The sequence below is a fragment of the Artemia franciscana genome, chromosome 19, assembly GCF_032884065.1.
Source record: "Artemia franciscana chromosome 19, ASM3288406v1, whole genome shotgun sequence".
NCBI classification, from domain to species: Eukaryota; Metazoa; Arthropoda; class Branchiopoda; order Anostraca; family Artemiidae; genus Artemia; species Artemia franciscana.
Genome location: NC_088881.1, coordinates 10,306,647 through 10,324,320, shown reverse-complemented (window position 1 = coordinate 10,324,320; position 17,674 = coordinate 10,306,647).

Sequence of the window (17,674 nt, the reverse complement as noted above, 5' to 3'; positions counted from 1 at the left end):
CACCCTCTAAAAGTCATAGAATCTTAACTAAAATCACATTATCGCATTCAGCGTATCAGAGAACCTTATAGCAAAAATTCAGCTCCTATCTACAAAAATGTACAATTTCGTAATTTTTGCCAAAGACAGATCACGGGTGCGTGTTTATTTGTTCGTTTGTTTTTTTTCTTTTGCCAAGGGGTCATCGTATCGACCAAGTGGTCCTAGCATGTCGCAGAAGGGCTCATTCTAATGAGAATGGAAAGTTCTAATGCCCTTTTTATGTGACCAAAAAAATTGGAGGGCACATAAGCCCCCTCCCACGCTCATTTTTTCCCAAAGTCAACGGATCAAACTTTTGAGATAGCCATTTTGTTCCGCATAGTCAAAAACCATAATAAGTATGTCTTTGGGGATGACCAACTCCCCCACAGTCCCTGGGGGAGGGGCTGCAAGTTACAAACTTTGACCAGTGTTTACATACAGTAATGGTTATTGGGAAGTATACAGACGTTTTCAGGGGAATTATTTTGGTTTTGGGGGTTGGGTTGAGGGAAGGCCGCAATGTGGGAGGATCTTTTCTTGGAGGAATATGTCATAGGGGAAGAGAAACTCAATGAAAAGGGCGCAGGATTTTTTAGCATTACTATAAAAAAAAAACAATGGAAAAAAACATGAAAAAGCTTTTTCAATTGAAAGTAAGGAGTAGCATTAAAACTTAAAACAAACAGAGATTATTAAGCATATGCGGGGTTGTAAAAACACTTTAGCATAAAGAGCGAGGTATTTAGGAGGAGATAAATACATCACTCTTTATGCTAAAGTATTTTTAGTAATTTCAACTACTTATTTTACGGCCTTTCAAACAGTTCGTGGTAACGAACTGTAGTAAGGAGCGACCCGGCTCAATAGTAACCAAAACTCTAAAAAATAGAATTTTGATACCAATAGCTATATCAAAAGAATCGCATTTTAATGCTGGTTTTAAATATATAAGTTTCATCAAGTTTAGTCTTACCCATCAAAAGTTACGAGCCTGAGAAAATTTGCGTTATTTTAGAAAATAGGGGGAAACACCCCCTAAAAGTCATAGAATCTTAACGAAAATCACACCATCAGATTTAGCGTATCAGAGAACCCTATTGTAGAAGTTTCGAGCTCCTATCTACAAAAATGTGGAATTTTGCATTTTTTGCCAGAAGGCAGATCACGGATGCGTGTTTATTTGTTTTTTTGTTTTTTTTTTTTCCCCAGGGGTGATCGTATCGACCCCGTTGTCCTAGAATGTTGCAAGAGGGCTCATTCTAACGGAAATGAAAAGTTCTAGTGCCCTTTTTAAGTGACCAAAAAAATTGGAGGGCACCTAGGCCCCCTCCCACGCTAATTATTTTTCCAAAGTCAACGGATCAAAATTCTGAGATAGCCATTTTATTCAGCGTAGTCGAAAAATCTTATAACTATGTCTTTGGGGACGACTTACTCCCCCACAGTCCCCGTGGGAGGGGCAACAAGTTACAAACTTTGACCTGTGCTTACATATAGTAATGGTTATTGGGAAGTATACAGGCGTTTTCAGGAGGATTTTTTTGGTTGGGGGGAGGGGTTGAGAAGATGGGGATATGCTGGGGGAACTTTCCATCGAGAATTTGTCATGGGAAAAGAAAACTTCCATGAAGGGAGAGCAGGATTTACTAGCATTATTTAAAAAAAAAAATTAAAAAATAAATGTGAAAAAGCTTTTTTCAGCTGGAAGTAAGGAACAGCAATAAAACTTAAAACAAACAGAAATTATTACCCATATAAGGGGCTCACCTCCTTATGATACCTAGCTCTTTACGCTAAAGTATATTTAGTAATTTCAACTATTTATTCTACGGCTTTTGTGATTCAGGGGTCATTCTTAATGAATTGGGATAAAATTTAAGCTTTAGTGTAAAGAGCGAGGTACTGACGATGGGGCGAATCCCCTCATATATGTAATAAAAACATGAGAATACAAAAGTTCTTTACGTAAGCTAATTTATAAGTTACGTAAATCTTTTACCAATAAAAAGATTCGTAAAAAATTAAAAGTTCTAGTTGCCTTTTTAATTAACCAAAAAATCGGAGGGCAACTAGGCTTCGCCCCCGCTCTTTTTTTCTCAAAATCATTCGATCAAAATTATGAGAAAGCCATTTAGCCCCCCCCCAAAAAAAAAAATATGCAAATTTCGTTTTGATTATTCCTCTGCGGAGAGCCAAAATCAAAACATTCATTGATTCAAAAACGTTCAGAAATTAAATAAAAAAAACGAGTTTTTTTAACTGAAAGTAAGGAGCGACATTAAAACTTAAAACGCACAGAAATTACTTCGTATATGGAAGAGGCTGCTTCCTCATCAACGCCCCGCTCTTTACGCTAAAGTTTTTTACTGTTTTAAAAAGAAGAATTGAGAGAAAGAGTCAAACTTTAGCGTAAAGAGCGGGGCGTTGATGAGGAAGCAGCCTCTTTCATATACGAAGTAATTTCTGTGCGTTTTAAGTTTTAATGTCGCTCCTTACTTTCAGTTAAAAAAAACTCGTTTTTTTTTATTTAATCTGATTCAGGGGTCATTCTTAAAGAATTGGGACAAAACTTAAGATTTAGTATAAAGATCGAGGTTTTAACGAGGGGACAAACCCCCTCATATACAGAATAAAAATATAAGAATATAAAAGTTTGTTACGTAAGTTGATTCTTAAGTTACGCATATTTTTTAACTAATAAAAACGTTCGTTAAAAATTAAAAGTTCTAGTTCCCTTTTTAAGTAACCAAAAAATTGGAGGGCAATTACGCCTCCTTCCCCACCCCTTATTTCTTAAAATCGTCTGATCAAAATTAAGAAAAAGCCATTTAGCCAAAAAAAGAATTAGTATTCAAATTTCATTTTAATAATTAATGTGCGGAGAGCCAAAATCAAACATGTATTAATTCAAAAACGTTCAGAAATCAAATAAGAAAAATAGTTTTTTTAACTGAAAGTAAGGAGCAACATTAAAACTTAAAACGAAGAGAAATTACTCCGTATATGAAATGGGTTTTCCCTTCCGCAATCCTTCGCTTTTTACGCTAAAGTTTGACTCTTTGCCACAATTCTAATTTTTAAAACAATTAAAAACTTTAGCGAAAAGAGCGAGGCCTTGAGGAGGGGACAACCAATTTCATATACGGAGTAATTTCTGTTCGTTTGAGTTTCAATGTCGCTCCTTACTTTCAGTTAAAAAAAACTAGTTTTTTTTATTTAATTGATACTAAGGCTAAATGAATGTTCAGTCAAAGCATATTAGTTATTTTTATACAAACTAAGAATTTTGTGGGGTGTTGAAATTTGGTCCAAGGAATGAAGTTTCCCGCGAAGAAATCGAGACATCTACAGGCCTGGCAGCCAGAGTTGAATGATTAGTGCCCTTTTTAAATGACCAAAAACATTAGAGGGCAACTGGGTCCTCCCCCACGTACATATTCCCCTAGAATTATCCGATCAAAATTTTGAGATAGCCATTTGTTCAGTATAGTTGAAAGATCAAAGTCGAGTAGATGGTTAGCCTTTTAACCGTGGATCAAATAAAAAAGAGTTTTTACAGCTGTAAGTAAGTAGCAACATTAAAACAAACAAAAACTATTAAATATGCCCCAAGCTCAATACCCCACTCTTTCATTATATAATATGAAAGTGCAAACATTTATTTTTGCTCTTTGAAATTATTAAATATTCAGGATATTTTTTAAATTTTCATATTTTAATTTTCAAACTTTTCATAATATTGATTAAAAACTACTTTCTGATAATAAGTTTTTCAAAGAAAAGTAAATAACAAAATTAAACTTAAGATCAGCAGAAATAATTACCTATAATAATTTTAAACTCGAAACAACCAGAAATTACAATTAAAAAAAACAAATGAAACCCCAAACAAACAGAAATTGAATAAACGATTAAAGCAAACAAAGATAACAGGCACTAGCACAGACGAGTTTATTGAAACTAAAATGAAGAACTAATATGATGTTTTACTGAAAACTGAATGCATCTTGGACAATGTGATTCCGTTTTTCAAAACATCACCTACAAATACTATAATAAATCACAAATACAATTAAGATGATTGGAAAGAACTAATGAAAATAAACTGAATATTTAATAGATAATGATTTAATTCCTGGAAACTTAACAATCCAAGGTATTATTTCACTGCATTTTCATTTTTTAATGTTGTAAATATAAAAGAAAATATTTAATTTGTTTTCAGTAAAGCGCGAATGATGCAAAGTATATTAGACTTTTGCGATTATAAAGGAGGAAGGAGGCAACAGCCAAACTCTTGTTTAATTTTTTTTTGTTTTAAGATTTATTTATTTATCTATATTAGAACTCTGTTACTCTGTAAATCTTATTTAGTTTTTGTTTTTTTAGTTTAAATTATTACAAAAATTCATTTCTATCGATCTGAAGTTTAGCATGGCTCTTTTATTTTCTTTTAAAACTTCTTTTTCTAAGGAAATTTAACCGGTTTTTGCTCGTCTTGTAATTCTATATTCCCTGAAAGCTTCGATTAAATGTCAGCCATTCGTGATATATTTTACACACACCCTTTTGACTACCAGGACGCATATAATATCTTTTGATTGAGCTCAACATTCCCCCAACATTCACTGAAAGTTTCAACTTAATATCCTTAATTTTTTTCTGAGAAATTGCACACAACGTTTGATCAAGCTGGGTGAGTACTGAGTATAGTATCCTTTGATTTAGTTTAACATTCCCTGAAAATTTCAACTGAATATTATTAGCCATTCCATCCTCAAATATTGCACATACTCACTTTTGACAATCAGGATGCTCGCAGTTGTTTTTTGATTAGACACCAAATTTCCCTCAAATCTGAAAGTTTAAACTCATCCTTGTCTTTTCCTGATGTCTGGCACACATACCATTTTGTTAACATGAATACACCTAATGTTTTTAGCTTGAATTAAACATCCCATTCGAAATTTCCGGAAATTTCTGGTTGATACCTCGTAAATTTTCTTTTAAAACTTCTTTTTCTGAGAAAATTTAACTAGTTTCTGCTTGTCTTGTATTTCTATATTTCCTGAAAGCTTCGATTAAATATCAGCCATTCCTGATACATTTTACACACGCCCTTTTGACTACCAGGATGCATATAATATCTTTTGATCGAGCTCAACATTCCCCTAACATTCACTGAAAATTTCAACTTAATATCCTTAACTTTTTTCTGAGAAATTGTACACAACGTTTGATCAGGCTGGGTGAGTATAGTATCCTTTGATTTAGTTCAACATTCCCTGAAAATTTCAACTGAATATTATTAGCCATTCCATTCTCAGATATTGCACATACTCACTTTTGACAATCGGGATGCTCGCAGTTGTTTTTTGACTAGGCACAAAATTTCCCTCAAATCTGAAAGTTTAAACTCATCCTTGTCTTTTCCTGATGTCTGGCACGCATGCCATTTGGTTAACATGAATACACCTAATGTTTTTAGCTTGAATTAAACATCCCATACGAAATTTCCGGAAATTTCTGGTTGATGGCTCGTAAATTTTCTTTTAAAATCTCTTTTTCTAAGAAAATTTAACTAGTTTCTGCTCGTCTTGTATTTCTATATTCCCTGAAAGCTTCGATTAAATGTCAGCCATTCCTGATACATTTTACACACGCCCTTTTGACTACCAGGATGCATATAATATCTTTTGATTGAGCTCAACATTCCCCTAACATTCACTGAAAGATTCAACTTAATATCCATAACTTTTTCTGAGAAATTAAATAAAAAAAAGCAAGTTTTTTTAAATGAAAGTAAGGAACAACATTAAAACTTAAAACGAACAGAAATTACTCTGCATATGAGAGGGGCTTTTCCTCCTGAACGCCCTACTCTTTACGCTAAAGTTTGACTCTTTCTCTTAACTCTACTTTTTAAGACAGTAAGAAACTTTAGCGTAAAGAGCGGATCGTTGAGGAGGAAAAGCCCCTTTCATATACGGAGCAATTTCTGTTTGTTTTAAGTTTCAATGTTGCTCCTTACTTTCATTTAAAAAAAACTTGTTTTTTTATTTATTTTCTGGACGTTTTTGAATTAATGCATGTTTCGATCTTGGCTCTCCGCACATAAATAATCAAAACAAAATTTGGTTATTAATTAATTGCAATTAATCGGAAGATTTTGAGAAAAAAAGAGTGAGGGAGGAGGCCAAGTTCCCCTCCAATTTTTTGATTACTTAAAAAGGCAACTAGAACAAACGTTTTCATTGGTAAAACTTATACGTAACTTACGAATTAACTTACGTAACGAACTTCTATATTCGTATGTTTTTATTGCGTATATGAGAGGGTTCAACCCTCGTCGATACCTCGCTCTTTACACTAAAGCTTAAATGTCCCAATTCCTTAAGAATCACTTCTGAATCACAAAGGCCGTAGAATAAATAGTTGAAATTACTAAAAATAATTTTGCGTAAAGAGTGAGGTATATATACACCTCATATGCGTAATAATTTTTGTTCGTTTTAAGTTTGAATGCTGCTTGTTACTTTCAGCAGAAAAAACTTTTCATATTTATTTTGTCATTGTTTTTTCAAATAATGCTAGAAAATCCTGCGCCCCCTTCATTGAAATTCTCTTCCCCTATGAGAAGTTCCTCCGTGGAAAAATTCTCTCATGTAACCCCCCCCCCTCAACTCTCCCCCCTAAACCAAAAAATCCCCCCGAAAACGTCTGTACACTTCCCAGTAACCATTAGTATATGTAAACACAGGTCAGTTTGTAACTTGCAGGCCCTCCCACGGGGACTGCGGGGGAGTAAGTCGTCTCTAAAGAAATAATTATTAGGTTTTTCGACTATGGTGAATAAAATGGCCATCTCAGAATTTTGATCCGGTGACTTTGGGGAAAAATGAGCGTGGGAGGGGGCCTAGGTGCCCTCCAATTTTTTTGTCACTTAAAAGTGCACTAGAACTTTTAATTTCCGTTAGAATGAGCCCTCTAGAGACATTCTAGGACCACTCAGTCGATACGGTCACCCCTGGGAAAAAAGAATTCGAATAAAAACGGATCCGTGATCTGTCTTCTGGCAAAAAATGCGAAAATCCACGTTTTTGTAGATAGGTGATTGAAACTTCTACAAGCAGGTTCTCTGATACGCTGAATCCGATAGTGTAATTTTCGTTAAGATTGTATGACTCCTAGGGGGTGTTTTCTTTTATTTTCTAAAATGAGGCAAATTTTCTCAGGCTCGTAACTTTTGATGAGTATAACTAATCTTGATGAAACTTATATATGTAAAATCAGCATTAAAATACAATTTTTTTGATGTAGCTATTGGTATCAAAATTCCATTTTTCAGAGTTTCGATTACTATTGATCCGGGTCGCTCCTTACTACAGTTCGTTACCACGAACTGGTTGATTGCACACAACGTTTGATCAAGCTGGGTGAGCATAGTATCCTTTGATTTAGTTCAACATTCCCTGAAAATTTAAACTTAATATTATTAGCGATTCCATCCTCAGATATTGTACATACGCACTTTTGACAATCGGGATGCTCACAGTTGTGTTTTGATTAGGCACAAAATTTCCCTCAAATCTGAAAGTTTAAACTCATCCTTGTCTTTTCCTTATGTCTGGCACACATGCCATTTGGTTAATATCAATAAACCTAATGTTTTAGCTTGAATTAAACATTCCATTCGAAATTTCCTGAAATTTTAAACTCCCTAATCTGAGCCATTCCTAAAATGTTGCAACTAAGCTCATTAACAACTGGGATAAACACAGTCTCTTTAAGTGCAATATCCCCTTCAACATTCTCTGAATGTTTCAGTTTGATACCCTTTCCTAGCTGTTCTTGGAATATTCAAGATATGCCATTTTGACAACCTGCATACATATAGTGTCTATACACTTTGTTTAACACACCCCTTAGCATTCCATCGAAGTTTTAACTTAATACCCATAGCCTTTAAAGAGATCAATATAGATACGCGCAAATACGACCTTTTGACAACTTTAATCCATGTGGTGTCTTTTGACTTAGTACAAAATCCCCCTCGAAATTCAATAAATAAGTAAATAGTAGAAGTAGTAAGTAGCTGCTTTAATAGACGACTTGCATCCTTATTCGTAGTCATAAGTAGTTGCAGACACAGTCGAAGCAAGTCGTTAAGTAGTCACTGTCGCATGTAGTAATAGTCGAAAGTTGTCAAAGTCACAAATAGTCGTGATTGCAAGCAGTTGTATTTCAAAATAGTCACAGTTACAATGGCAAATAGCCTCAGTCACCGTCATAAGTAATCGTGTTCGCTTGTATTTGCAGTCACATTTAGTTACAATCACAAATAGTCAAAGTTGCAAGAAGTCGCATCAGCAGATACACATCCTACTCAGCATTCCCCGAAGTTTTCCCTTAACATCCTTAGCTTTTTGTTAAACACGTAGGATCAAACCTTACCCCTCTTTCCCAATGTCAAATCCTGTATCTAAGAAATGAGCAAATTGCATAATTTACAACTTTTTCTCCAGAGACATTCCCAGAGGCATAGTTATTAGAGCTTTTGACTAGTTTGAATAAAGTGGCTATCAGGCCACTTTTTTACCAGTGCTAAGAGGGTCTAGTAAGGTCAAGGGGAGTCCTTTGAACTCAGAGTACTGTTCAACATGAGCTGAACATTTCAGCTTATTGCCCTCAGCCATTGCTCAGGCGGCCTTTTGACAATTAGCAAGCAAATAGTTGCAAGCAGTTACAGTTGCAATTCATCGCAGTCAGGAGTAGTTATAATCACAGTCGAAACCAGTAATTTTTTTATTTACCTCAACATTCCCCAGAATTTCAACTCAATACCCTTAATCCTTTCGGACCCATCCAGGATCAAAAATTCTCCCTCTCTCAAGCTTTGAGGGCATGGCATCCCCAGGGGCATAACCATTAGCTGTTTTGACTATTTTACTATTTCGGTTTTTCAGATTTCTATCAGTACTAAGCAGGCATATAAAAAAGCAGCAGTGGGGGGGGGTCTAGTTCCCCAAGTTCCTTTTTCAACATCCCTCTCAAGACGCCTTTAAAGTTTCATCCGAACAACCTTAGACGATCCTTAGATATTGAGGTTTTGTCCTTATGACAACCCTTCTGCATATAGTGCGTTTAGGTACTGATTGAGATCCTCCTAAACATTTTCTGCAAGTTTTACCTTAGTAACCTTAGCCTCTTTGGAGACTCAAAATGAAACGTGCCCACTTTTTCTAATAACCAACCTTATATATAAGCAATGGATAACTTATATAGTTTACAACATTTGCCAAGAGGGGGTGTGGGTGGTAATGTCACCCCGAGGCACAGTTATTTAACTTTTCAACTATTTTGATAAAATGGCTATTCCAAAATTTTGATAAGATATTTTGGGGGCAGGGCAGTTAAAAAGAGCATGTTAGTGGGACTGGTTGCCCTCTTACCACTTTTTAACATTTTCCTCAACACGCTCTGAAAGCTTAAACTTAGTATTCTCAGCTGTTTAGCTGGTAGGAGTAGGGACTTTTTGCTTTTCGATCACTCCACAACATTCCCAAGAGCATACTCTCAAAAGTTTGTACTTAAGGCCCTCGGTCGTTTCTTAGATTAAACAAATAAAAACATTTTTTTAACTGAAAGTAAGGAGCAACATTAAAACTTAAAACGAACAAAAATTACTCCGTGTATGAAAGGGGCTGTTCCCTCCTCAACGCCCCGCTATTTACGCTAAAGTATGACTCTTTCTCTCGATTCTACTTTAAAACAGTAAACAGCTTTAGCGTAAAGAGCATGGTGTTGAGGAGGGAATAGCCCCTTTCATACACGGAGTAATTTCTGTTCGTTTTAAGTTTTAATGTTGAACTTACTTTCAGTTATATTTATTTTAATTTCTGAACGTTTCTGAATTAATGCATGTTTGATTTTGCTCTTCGCGTATGAATAATTAAAACGAAATTTACTTATTATTTTTTTTTTGCTAAATGGCTTGCTCTTAGTTTTGATCGGACGATTTTGAGAAAAAGGGGTGGTGGAGGAGGCCTAGTTGCCCTCCAGTGTTTCGTTGCCCTCCTAGTTTCCCTCCAATTTTAACGAACGTTTTTATTAGTAAAAACTATACGTAACTTACGATTTAACCTACGTAACGAACTTCTATATTCGTATATTTTTATTATGTATATTTGGGGGTTTGCCCCCTTATTAATACATCGCTCTTTGCACTAAAGCTTATGAGCTTTAAATACTTTACTTAATACTTTAAAAACGTTAAAAATACTTTGGCGCAATGAGCGAGGTATCTAGGAGGAAATGGATCCCTCATTAAGTAATGATCTCTGTTAGTTTTAAGTTTTAATGCTGCTCCTTATTTTCAGTTGAAAAAAACTTTGTCATAATTATTTTTTCATTATTTTTTTTTAAATAATACTAGAAAATCCTGACCCCCCTTCATGCAATTTCTCTTCCCCCATGAAAAATTCCTCCAAGGGAAGATCCTCCCAGGTAGCCCCTTCCCCACAATCTCCTCTCCCAACCAAAAAATCCCCCAGAAAACGTCTGTACACTTCTCAATAACCATTACTGTATGTAAACACTAGTCAAAGTTTGTAACTTGCAGCCTCTCCCTCGGGGACTGTGAGGGAGTAAGTCAGCCCCAGAGACGTAGGTATTATGTTTTTCGACTATGCTGAACAAAATGGCTATCTCAAAATTTTGATCCTTTGACTTTGGGTAAACAATGAGTGTGGGAGGGGGCCTAGGTGCCCTCCAGTTTTCTTGGTCAATTAAAAAGGGCATTAGAACTTTTAATTTCCGCTATAATGAGCCCTCTCGCGTCATTCTAGGATCACTTGGTCGATACGACCACCCCTGGGAAGAAAAACCAACAAACAAACAAACAAGCTCCAAATTTTTGTAGATAGGAGCTTGAAACTTCTATAGTGGGATTCTCTGATACGCTGAATGCGATGGTGTGATTTTCGTTAAGATTCCATGACTTTTAGGGGGTGTTTCTCCCTATTTTCGTAAATAAGGCAAATTTTTCTAAGGCTCGTAACTTTTGATGAGTAAGACTAAATTTGATACAACTTATATATTTAAAATCAGCATAGAATCCAAATCTTTTGATGTATCTATTAGTATCAAACTTCCGTTTTTAGTTTCGTTTACGATTGAACCAAGTCCCTCCTTACTACAGTTCGTTACAACGAACTGTTTGATATTGCTAAGACACCCCCTTTAACAGCCAGCATGCGAATGGAGTGTTTTAATTGTGTTTGGCATCCCTCTCAGGAGCTGTGGGGAGTAATGTCTTCCCCATAAGCACAGTTATTTGACCTGTAGACTATTTCGAACCAGATGGATGTTCCAAAGTTCGATTGGATGTTTTTGTAGAGAAGGTAGCAAACAAGGGAACGGAGGGGGGTTGGCAGCCCTTCAACAATTTTTCAGCCGCCCCCCCCCCAACAAAAAAGTTTCAGGTTAATACCCTCGGCCGTTTCTAATATATTGCAGATCTGCCTTGTTGATAAACTGGATGCACGTAGGGCCTTTTGATTTAGTTAAATATACCACTACACATTCTCTAAAGTTTCACCTTAATATCCTTGGCCTTTTTGATGCACCCAAAATAAAACACTTCCCTTTTTCCTAATAGTATATCCTGTATGTAAACAGTGGGCAAGTTCCATAGTTTACTATCCTTGTCCCAGAACTGTGGGGGCATAGCATCCCTGGAGGCATGGCTATTTAGCCCTTCAACGAATTTGAACAAAGCAATAATTTCAAAATTTTGATCAGTGTTGAGCGGAGCGGGCACCTAAAATGGGCAAGAAGGGGCCTGAGGGGCTGGTGGCCCTCCGATCCCTTTTTAATATCCCTTCAACATTCCTTGAAAGTTTCAAAGTAATACCCCGGCTTTCCTTAGATACCACTGATATTCCCTTTTGACAACCAGCAAGAACGGAGTTTAATTGTGTTCGGCCTCCCGCTCAAAATTTCCTGTAAGTTTCACCTTAATACTCTAAGTGTTTTTGGAGACTAAGGAACAAGCATGCTCTCTTTATTCAAAATAAACTTTGTACAGGTGCAACAAAAGGTGCATAAAAGAATTATTGATCCTTTGATACAGCAAAAGGTAGTAAATAAGGCGTTGAAACGTCCTGTGGTGGCGCAGTGGGTTTGACCTTAGCTTGATAATACGGGACCCAGAGATCGAATCATGCTGCAGGAATGCACTGCAGGGCCGACGCAGGGACCTTAGTAGTCAAGAAGCGTCGTTAATCTGATACAATACAATAAGGCGTTGAACTTAAAACGGTTTGAGAGAATAAGTTTAAAGAGTATATTTCATCTGATGAGTTCCAGCAGGAATTCAAACAGCTGGCAACAATAACAAAGGAAGGAAAATCAAAGATTCCCTAAAGAGGATAGCTAAAGTAATGTTTGTTGGAGGTAAGAAAGTAGCAAAAAGACGGACAAAGGAAAACAAGACTTTTTTCGATGAGGAGTGCACTTCCCAGAGGAATCGGTTTGAAATTGCAGCTTTAAGGCTGAAATATTGCTGCTTGAAAGAGATTAGTAAGCTATATTTTGGTTTTTAATGAATGGCAAGATTAACCAAAAGAATAATCGAAAAGAAAACGAAGAAAATAAAGAGATTGAGATTAAGACAAAATTAAGTTGAAAGCAGAACAACTTAGGAAAGCTTAGGAGAGTCTACTGTCTTCGACTAGCTTTCATTCAGTGCGGACAAAAACTTTTTTACCTAGTGTAATGAACGGACTTTTTGCTTGGATATTAGAATTTTTTACAGTGATTTGGATTTTGATCGCTAGGTGATAAATCCAGTTAGAGGAGTTTTTGTTACCATGATAGGATTAATAGGAAGCCCTGTTCTGAACTTATTTATCAATAATTGACAGAAGGTGCGAAGATTGAGTTAATTGTTGGTAAAACAACAAACTCTTTTAGTAAAGACGACATAATCACAGCGAAAGAAATGTTACACGATAAGTTATAGTTTACGAGCAGGTTTGTCAAAAATATAAAATGCGAAGAAAATGTTATATAAATTTTTAAATTGTTACACACTCGGGATAAAGACAACAAGCCAATGCTTCTCTCTTTCAAAAATTCATTATTGAGAATCCATGCTCTGCTCCCACTTTAGGTGATGCAGTAGGGGCTACTCTGGTCCTTAAAGTAAACGAGCTAGGCCGAAAAATTGATTGTTTAGTAGATTCAAACAATAACAAGCCTATTTCCTGGCACTTGAAATTCAATGCATCTGAATCCGAGACTCCATCTTAGGCAGTTGTACTCGAGAACTTACCTGGATCACTCAACACCCCCAGTGCTCGTGTCGATTCGGTGTGTTCAAATCCTTCTCAAATCACTGAAATACGCAAAAGTAAAGACGACTGAAAACTTATAGTTGAGTCTATAGATACTGCTGAAGCTATCGTTGACCACATAAAAGGCAATCAACCCACGCTAAATGCGTCACTAAGGGCCCAAACTTTATTGGGGTAGAGAAAAGAATTCCCGTAGAAATTGAGGAACAAAAGTGCCAACTTAAAAACTTTTTCCGTTCCACCTAATCGTAGTGCTTCTAAAGGCAGAGGTTTGTGGTATTGCTGCTTATGCAGCATCAAATCTTAATTCTAGCGTTTCTTTCCGAGTGATAATTTTTTAGCTGTGCGAGTTGATGAGTGCGAAGTAACAAATGTTTATTCACCCACAGAGTACAAAGATGAAATTTTGGAGAGAGATTTTGCATTAACAGCTAGTAAACTTCGCTCATGCATTCGTGATCAGTGTTTCCACTTCAACCGATTTATCGGTAGATCTACCGATTTTCGGACCTTTCTACCGAATAAATTTCAAGCCTACCGAAATACCGATTTTCTACCGACTTTTGGCGATTTTTTGCCGATTTTTTTCCTGTTAATTGAACATAATAGGTGTGACTGCGAAAAGTGCCATTTAGCGAAATCCCGGAACCATTCACAGCCACTTCAGTCATAGTGCAAAACGAGTGAATTCATTGAAAGCTTACTAAGACTTCTTAGAAATTGACAATCACGAGATATTTTCCCTGGACAAACTAATTGGTTATCTGTACATAGCTGCGTCAAAAGGATTCTTGAGCAATGGGATACTCTCACATTATATTTTACTGAGGCTGTATGGGTAGGATGATCCTACCCATGGAAACGATTTAGCTTTTTGTGGCTTGAAAAACCCCTTTATGAGAATAATGATGATGTCTAAGGACTATATTTTGAGCATGTTGGCTAACTTCAATGCTCTTTTCCAATCACAGTCCCCCCCCCCTTTTCCATACATTACTCTCTCCAAGAACTTTCTTGAGGTAGAATATGTAAATGGTTTGAAGAATCCACTAGATGTTGATGTAAATGATGACAATTATTATGTAGATGTCCAAAATATTTATCTTGGACTGAATGCCCACCTTGCTATTTCAGAGCTTGTAGAGCGTGACCCTAAGGTGAACCATAATAAAGAGATGAAGGTATACCTCACAGCAAGATAATTTTACAAGGAAACAGTTCCACAGATCAAAACCGGATTCGTATTTGATGATGATTTGTATGAGATGTCCTGTCTTGTAGAGCCTTCAAATGCTGGTAAGCTGAATCTTTCTAGTCTTGCATCACTTCCAGTTAAGCATTTCCCTCCTACATGTCTTAGAGCTGCAATTGACTCGGAATGGCGTGAACAAAGCTCTGCTGATGTTCCGAAGGTAGAATATTGTAGATTCGTTTTTTCCATTGTTACCCCAAGTGGTCGACCAAGGTTTGTAAATCTAAGGCAGGCTATTTACTTTTTCTTTTTACTGCCTTTCTCGAATGTTGTTGCAGAACGTCTTTTAGCACTTTAAAAGAGGTGAAGACTGATAAACAAAATAAATTGTCGACACTGACCTTATCTGCCATCTCCCGTACTAAATGCGGGACGAAGAGGATGAATATGCATTCTTCATCGCTGATAGTTGATCATGAACTAGAGAAACGGCTAAAGGAAGTAGGAGCATCTGCGACATTTGAAGAGTGTATATGAGTGATCAAAGTTAGTCTATAGTAGCACAAGTTTCTGTTTTGTGTTGCATTAGATATTTGAAACATCCGCTGTTCCAAAGTGTGCTTTATTGATTTATTATGATTAAAAGTACCTAATTAAGTAGATTAGAATTCAATCAACGTATGTATTGATACGATTCTAGACTAAGGCTTCAGAATGTTAGTGATGTATGTCTACGGTGGAAGAGCAAAAGTTTCTTTTTTGAGTTGCATTAGATGTTTGAAACTGCCGCTGTTCCTGAATTGTTGTTTGTAGACCAAAGTGTAGTAGATTAGATTAGATTCAGTACGTTAGAATTAAGTAGAACTTAGTTAAGTAGATTAGAATTCAATCAACGTATTCTACGGACGCCTGCATAGGCTTGATTCCTTCGTTTGCAGTTGCGTATCAGTTGCTTTAATCATTTGAATCCAGTATCTCATTTGTTGTTTGAAGTCCAATTTTAAACGCTTTACTATGATGAACAGTACCTGATTCAGTAGAATAGGATTCCACAAATAATAACTAAAGATATTGAAAGTGCAATTTTTAAGCCTTGTTCTCATGCGTGTCTAGCTAGCATCTGTGTTTACACGCGTGCCAGGCAATATATTCGTGTCTAAACATATCTTGTTCCCACGTCGGCATAAACACCAAATGCCAATTTAACTAATACATGAAAATCGTTTTTTCCTTATGGGAGAATTCGGATTCACAGGCACTGCAGATTTGCAGCATCTACTGCAAATGCCGCGTTTGCAATATTTTAGAATCGCCGCTAGCTCAATAGTACACCATATTAATATACTAGCGATTTACAAGAACTACTGCAAACGCTGCATTTACAACGACAGCAACATTTCGTAGCCGTCGTTATTACAACGAGATCAAACAACACCCCATTACTCTTTTGCAGATTTACAGAAAACATTGCTTTAAATCATCGTTTGATCAATCGTAAGTCGATAGACCGTTCTAGAGTGGTCTAATTCTGAATTGATCTAGGACTTCAGCAGAAAATTGAGCATTTTTGAGAACTTAACATGCAATTAGAGGGTTTGGGCATGTCTAGAAATTCCCTACCGATTTTTCTACCGATAGCGTGACGCCATCTACCGATTTTCTACCGGATTTTAGACACGCCATACCGATTTTCGAAGCTTGCGAAGTGGAAACACTGTTCGTAATGTCCTTAAACTGAAAATGCCGTGTCTGATCGTAGGTGATTTTAACTGTAATTTAAATTGCAGTTTGTCTTCAGCTTCTGTCCGTGCTTCTTTACAATATGGAATATTTGGTGATGATTTTAAAGTTAAGGAGAAATCTAATAGGTTTACTTACACTAATTCTTCTTCTTGCACATCTAATCATGACCACGTTGTGTCGTATAAATCTTGAAATACTTTGTGTCGAGGTACTTTCTAAATTTCAAGTTTCAGACTACCTTCCTATTGCTTCTAGTTTTAAACGAGGGGTTTCTCGGATTCTAGCGTAACAAGCCCATATTGTTCACCGGCATAAGTGGTATACTTGTCCCGATTGGAACAAAATCGACACATCTCAGTACACTGAAACTTCTGATAGCATCCTTGACGAGATCTGGGTTCCATTCTATCTTCAGCAGAATTCTTCCATTAATGATATTAAATGAAGTTAGATTAACTCTTGGTATCTATTCTGCAGAAACTTGCCAAGCGCTTTAGTGCGCTGAAGACAGGGCAGTTCCTCTTAAAAAAAAAACATTATTGGCACCCAAGTTCCTGGGTGGTGAGGAGATCTAGCGCTGTCTGAAGCTTGTGTTTTGGCAAAAATTATGGAGAGATTGCCTTTGTCCCCGTCAAGGAATAGTCAACGAATTAAAAATAGGAACAAAAAATATTTTGCTAAGGAACTTATCATTCATCGATCTAAAATGTAAACATTTCATTCCAAAAGGGTCAAGAATTCACCTGATCTACTATGGAAGCTCTTACCTCGTACCATCTCCTCCAATTTGCCAGACCCGAATGAGATTTCTTTGTACGAATGAGTATCCCATTTTTCAAATGAATTTTCTGAGCCTGATCCTGTTTCAGAGTCACAATTTTGTGACGAGCTTCGCAACTTCATTTGCGAATCTCCTGACCTTGATTTTGTTATTACTTGTGACGCTGTCATAAAAGCCATATCTCGACTCGAAAAGAAAGCATCTTGTGGGATAGACAAGGTAAGCACTCTACACAACATTAACGGATGTTTCTCACGCAAATAATATTTGTTACGGGTATTGTTCACAGTGAATTTATCTGAAAATGATCCTATAGAAAAGCCGAGAATAGCTTCGAAAAGAAACATCCCCCTCTATTTAATATTTTCTATTTTCTATTATTTAAGAATAGGGGGAAACACCCCCTAAAAGTCATAGAATCTTAACAAAAATCACACCATCGCATTCAGCTTATCAGAGAACCTGGCCCGATTGAAATAAACACAGCCAAACAGGAATCGAACGCGAGACACTCTAATTCTAAGTTTGTACTTTAATTGTGTACCTTATTAAGGGAGCTTGGAGAAGGAACATATG